The 6000-nt window shown below is 44.2% G+C and overlaps 1 long non-coding RNA gene across 1 annotated transcript; it reads left to right on the top strand.

The window, feature by feature from the left end:
* The first annotated feature begins 3699 nt into the window (after positions 1-3699).
* Positions 3700-4981, top strand: LOC130137816 (uncharacterized). Its single transcript, XR_008816258.1, has 3 exons — positions 3700-4030; positions 4249-4386; positions 4474-4981. It is a non-coding gene; the product is annotated as an uncharacterized LOC130137816 (long non-coding RNA).
* The last annotated feature ends 1019 nt before the right edge of the window (positions 4982-6000 follow it).

Genomic DNA, 6000 nt, shown 5'->3' on the forward strand with positions numbered 1-6000 from the left:
TTATTCCTTATTCATCTTATTAATACACTTGATGTATATGTGTAGGTTTCCAATGATCCATATGAGCCACAATTGGGAAAAAGCAATTCATACACTGCTATTGTCCGCTTGACATACTCTTGTCATATCACTTGCCAATCAAGCATAGGCATACGCCACCATTTGAACAGGAATGATATCGGCGTATTAATTTTGCTGCCATCTTCAGTTCAATTACCATGACAAAAATGATAGTAATTGATCAGACAGACGTTAGGAAATAACCTCGATGTATCGGTCTCTCCATTGCATGATTTCCTCCCATGAGTGGAACAACCGGAACTAGGGCAACACGACAAGGATGTTCTTCCATCATCAAATGAAATCAATATCTTAATAATGTCATACTTAAACTTGCAGCCTCGTTCAGTGTAAGTGGCCAGTGAGTGACTTCACATCCCCGTGTGGGTTGAGGGAGTAGGTGAACACGAGCTTTTTAGCAGAAGAAAACAAGAATGACATGTGGATGTTTTGTCAGCTACTGATAATGATAATGGTCGAGGTGATTTTAATAAAGAGGGGGAAGGGTGAGAAGTTGGTTTAATTTAGGTGGTGCTTAGGATTCTCTGACGACACGAGAGGCCCCAAGTTTGGTTCAGAATAAGGGCAAAAAAACTTCACTGACCTTGAGGTACACTGCGAGCCTGAGAACCTGCTCTGGGCGGTGCTGTTCACTTTGCCACGTGAAAGTACTACAAGACCAAAGTGGGTGATGTGAGCCATTCATTCCATGGAGAGAATGCAAAAGACCAAAATCACAAATGTTTTCGTCTCCATATGATATCTTCGGCTTTAGGTTGAAAGTTCTCCTAGTTTTGACATGGTATTAGAATCAAGTTGGCAAGCCTCCGTGCCGCGTTAGATACCTCGCATCTAGCTCGTTGTCCCTGTGAAGTCGTCTTAGCATGTCAAAGAGGATTTTATATTACTTGTGAACTAGATTCATCTTTCCTATACGGAAGCTCCTCCGTTTGGTAACTTTAACATTGGAGGTGTTTCGCATGTTCGAGATCGGACATGTTTGCAGCAACTCATTGTAGCTCGGCCTAAGGTAGGGCATGACCACCATAGGAGAGCAACAACTGCCGATACAATTATTTCCTTGCATGCCTGTAGTGATATATGTATCTATGAACTAACTGCTAAGGCTGATTTTCGGGTTAATAAATGAACTTGCTCATTTACATTGAATACATCACACAATTTTACTTTTCGAAATTGAGATCCTCTAAATCTAGGGAGTTAAATTTCCTTGGATGGTCGATCCATTATCAACCAGATGGAAGATCCCGATTAAGTCACACCACCAAGGATACCTTGAATTAGCCAAACTGCTTGCCTTTTGTGAAAAATTACATACGAACTAACCAAAACCCTAATCCCATTTTTCTCTGTCCTCTCTCCATCTCGGCGCACCTAGACAATCATAAGTTGAAAGGAGGTCATCTCTTTCTAATTTTTCTCCTGTTCTTTCTTTTGGCGAGCAAAGAAGGTCATCTTAACATTGCTGACCTACGATAACTCGCTTCTCAGCAACCTGCATGTGCGACGCTCAAGTTCAATCCATGGAAAGGCCTTCTTCACAGTGGCATGTGATCTTACTACACGCAAAAGCTTGCTCGCGATTCTACAAATATTTTTAAAAACTTCGACTAAGTAACTCGTGATTCCAATAAAGAAAAAAAGGCTATAGAGGAAATTCACACGTGAAACTAGGTGGACTTCCCGTCTAGCGCAGGGCTATATTAATGAAATAGGGGATGAAAGCTATACGGCGTGCTGCGCAAACATAAATGCATACACTTATTTGTATTCGTCTTAGGAAGTAGAGGAAACTCTAAAACAGAACATAATCACGTGTTTACCTCAACTATGTTTTTAGTAGAGAAAAACTAGCATCATGGAATAGGGGTGTCACAAAACGAACCAAAACCGGAACCAAACCGAAATTTCGTGCATTTTCGTATTATGATTGTATGAGCTCAAGAAATATTAGAAAAATGTCGGTATCTGATAATTGTATTCGATTGATGCCCGCATTTGGCCAAAAAACAATGGCACGTAATGCAACAATCCCACGTCCCTTCCATATGGAGAAGTAGCGCTATGAGTTATGTGAGCATATGCCATCCTGAACTGCGGTATATCCACATAGCAGAATGAAAGTCATCGTCTCAAGAAGGAACCCTAATAATATTCCGAAGAGAGAATGACGACGGCGGTGGCCAAGAAAGGGACTGACGTCGTCGAGAATCTTCATCTTCATCCCTCCCACGCAGTTCCTTTCTTGACTCTTCAAACACCCACCGCTTTTCAGACTTGATGGTCGAAAGGGTTACGCAACTTCTCCATGGAAACAACCCTTTGCATTTCGAATTCTTGACCGTGTAAATCTGGTCTCTGCATGTGAACTCGTCGTCCATATTGACTTTCCTGCCTTATTATTGATGATGACGGTGACATTGCCACGACACCAGCATTCACATGCGAAGACCGGAACTCTCGCGAACGAATATGTGGGCGTGAGATCAGTATCGGACCACGAACTTGCTGTCGATGTCATCTCTCGTGTTTTTAATTAAGGTTAACCGTAGATTCTAAATTTTTTCGAATAATCACTTCAGATAGAACCTCTCCTCAGCCCAACCCTCCTTGTTTTACTTATTAATTCTCCACAAGAATTGCATAGGAGGTAAGAAAAACGGGCCAAATCTCAACCAAAAAAAAGAAAATACATGAACTTTTTCTTGCAGGACAAATATGCCATGGCTGTGTAAAACGAACCAAAAAATGTCACGAGCGTTTTTAGCCGAGAGGTAAAAAGTACATCCCCTTTAAATCTTTCCATCGAAGTGAGTTGATGTGGGACGTGACGTGACTACGGGATGTTTTAAAGCGATGGATTAATAGAGAAAGGATTACAACGATCTCCTGAAACCTACGTGAATCGAAAACGACAACGTTTTCAAAGAAACGGCGTTTCGAGCTTTTGCTAACGTGTCTTGCAGTGAGAGAATATTCGGTGGTTTACTCTCACCGCATCATATGCCTACTTGGTGTATATTTTCTCGCATGGATCCATTAAAAAATTGCCACGTGGCGTTTGATGTGAAGAAAGGGAAAGCCCTATTATGAAGGCTCTCTCTCCTCTGCGCACCTATTCCCTCAAAGAAGGCTGAGTAAGGCACCTCGCATTAAATGCAAGCATTTATTGCCATCCTCCCTCCTCTTTCTTTTTCACGTTTGAATGAGATGTCTTCTTTTAGGCTCCGTTCGTTTGGCGAAAAATATTTTCCAAAAGGAGAATATTTTTCCGGAAATCATTTTCCTGGAAAATGTTTTCCCGGAACATAATTTTCCAGTGTTCGGCGACCTATATGAAAAAGTTTCGAGAAAACATTTTTCACCGGCGACGGCGGCGGCGGCCGCCGCGCAGGCTGGCAGCGGCGGCGACGGCCGGGTGACCGCCGGCGGTGGCGGCGGCCGGTGGACCGGCGGCGGCGGGCGGCTGGCGGCGGGCGGGCGGCCAACGACCGGCGGCCAACGGTGGTGACCGGCGATCAACTTCCTCTCCTATGGAAAATATTTTTCCTCCCATGGGCAATTTTGCGTTCAATTTGGGGGAATATTTTTCCGCAAACGAAACTTTTGGAAACTCTTTCTCCTTCTTCCCAAAAAGCTTCCCTTCCCTTCTCCTTCATCTTCGCTTTTGTTCTTCGCTTCCTCCAGAAATCACCGGTGAGCTTTGGTTTCTGGCGAAAAGCGGACGGCTGGTCGAAGCAGAGCGGTTGCGTCCCCGAGTATCCTCTGCCTTCGCCTCCAACATGTGGCTCGTCACCTCCGCCTCCACCTTGTAGCTGTCGGCTCCGCTACGTCACCGTGGCCTTCGCCTCGTGGCTGTGGGCTCCGCTCGTTGCCGTCGGCTCCGCTCCGCTAATGTGGATGGTCACAGTGGAGTTTTGTTGAATCATTTTGGTTTGACGGAAGCAAGGTGACGTTTCTTATTGTTGCTTACAATCTGTTTTATATTTTAGCTGTATCTCGTATTTGTCTAATCAAATTTAAGCAAGTAAAAGTACAATGGACACCACGTCAAGCGTTCTTTAGAAAACTTTCCCACGCACCATCTATCAGCTTTTCCAGGAAATCTAAACTTTGTCTCTTCTAAACTTGAATTTTGGTTTTCTAATCCAAATCTACTGAATGCAGGATAACCAGTTGGCAGGGGTCATAGGAGGGAGTGGGAGGAATGAACATAATTCCAGCAGTGACCCAAGTTTTCCTAAATCACTTTGTCCTGGGAATGGAACCATTGGATGCTGTTGAGTATCCAAGGTTCTCCCGCAGGTACGTTTCAACCATATTCATTCAAGAACTTCCAATTGAATTCCTATTAGAAGTTGTTAGGTTCTTGGTCCTTTTCCTATTCTGCAGCTGAAACCGAATGTGGCATTGTACGAAAACTGCACCTGCATCGATGGTGATCACGCGTTGAGCTTGCGGATGAACGAAAGCTTTTCCTAAAGGGGAGAGGTCATAAGTTGGAAGCCAGAGCGGCAGGAGCAATTGTTCAGCTTGTCGTTCAGAGTCTACAAAACACGCCCGATTCGGGTCGCAAAAGTTGCGAGGACTTGAATTGTGGAGTCGTCCGTGGAACTCTTACTGATGTGAGTGATCCTAGAAAAGATGGGAGGCCTGCTGCGGTTTGATATTTCTTGTAACTAATAGTGAACTAGAGAAATGGCGGGATTAGAATGATCTTGCGGTGCGAATACATGGAAGCTGCAAGTGATGATGCTTGTATTATTGAATGTAAGAATCAGGATCTTGTATTTTTGTATGGCACAATTACTTGGGAAGGTACAGCCCAGGCTGAGAAATTGTTCCAAAGGAATTGAGAAATAAGTGCTTTATAAAGATAGATGGTGAATGATATTGAGATCACCAGCCATTGCTTCAATGATGTTTCCGCACTAGGAAGCAATGAGCTCCACGAGTTTGCTTCTGCACATCTCATTAGAAAAATATCAAAGCGATGAGTCTTCGACTTTGAAAATGCAAGCAGAAGCCTTCCCGCTGAGGCCGACAATTGGGCGAAAATCAATAAGCAAAAGCAAAGCAGATAGCAGTCGACGTAGACAACACTTCCATAAGAAAGACGTGAACAGTATATCAGGAATTGGGAGGCATAACGTCACAGAACCCAATATAAGGTTTCTGCCTCCGCGAGTCTGTTTTTCAAATGCGTTTAAGATGACCAATTGAGTGCATATCCGACATTTATCAGAATGTACATTACAACTCTGGTATTGTTGCAAAAAGACTGCACCACCCCATAATCAATTTCCCTAGAAATCCACAATTTGTCCTTGAAAAATTCTACAACCACGCACGGATTGCGCCCTGCAAAGAGCGAGAGTTTGCAATATACAGTCACCAAATATTCTCTGAGAGGAAGCGACGGCCACGAGGTGGAGGTGACGAGTGGAGCCCACGGCCACGGCGACGTAGCAGAGCCGACGGCCACGAGGTGGAGGCGAAGGCAACAAGCCACGTGTTGGAGGCGAAGGCGGAGGATGCTCGGGGACCCGGTTGTCCGCTTTTCGCCGGAAACCCAAGCTCACTGGCGATTTCTGGATGAAGCGAAGAACGAAAGCGAAGATGAAGGAAGAGGGAAGGGAAGTTTTCTGGGAAGAAGGAGAAGAGTTTCTACAAGTAAAAGAAGACATCTCATTTAAACGTGAAAAAGAAAGAAAATAGAGGATGGCAATAAATGCTCGCATTTAATACGAGATGCCTTGCTCAGCTTTCTTTGAGGGAATAGGTGCGCAAAGAAGAGAAAGCCTCCATAATAGGACTTTTCTTTTCTTCATGTCAGACGCCACATGGTAATTTCTTAATGGATCAACGCCAGAAAATATACACCCCCTAGGCATACGACATAATGAGAGTAAACCACCG

This window comes from Syzygium oleosum, unplaced genomic scaffold (assembly GCF_021117445.2).
Source record: "Syzygium oleosum isolate NSW1041296 unplaced genomic scaffold, Sole_v2.1 Sole_v2.03, whole genome shotgun sequence".
NCBI lineage: Eukaryota > Viridiplantae > Streptophyta > Magnoliopsida > Myrtales > Myrtaceae > Syzygium > Syzygium oleosum.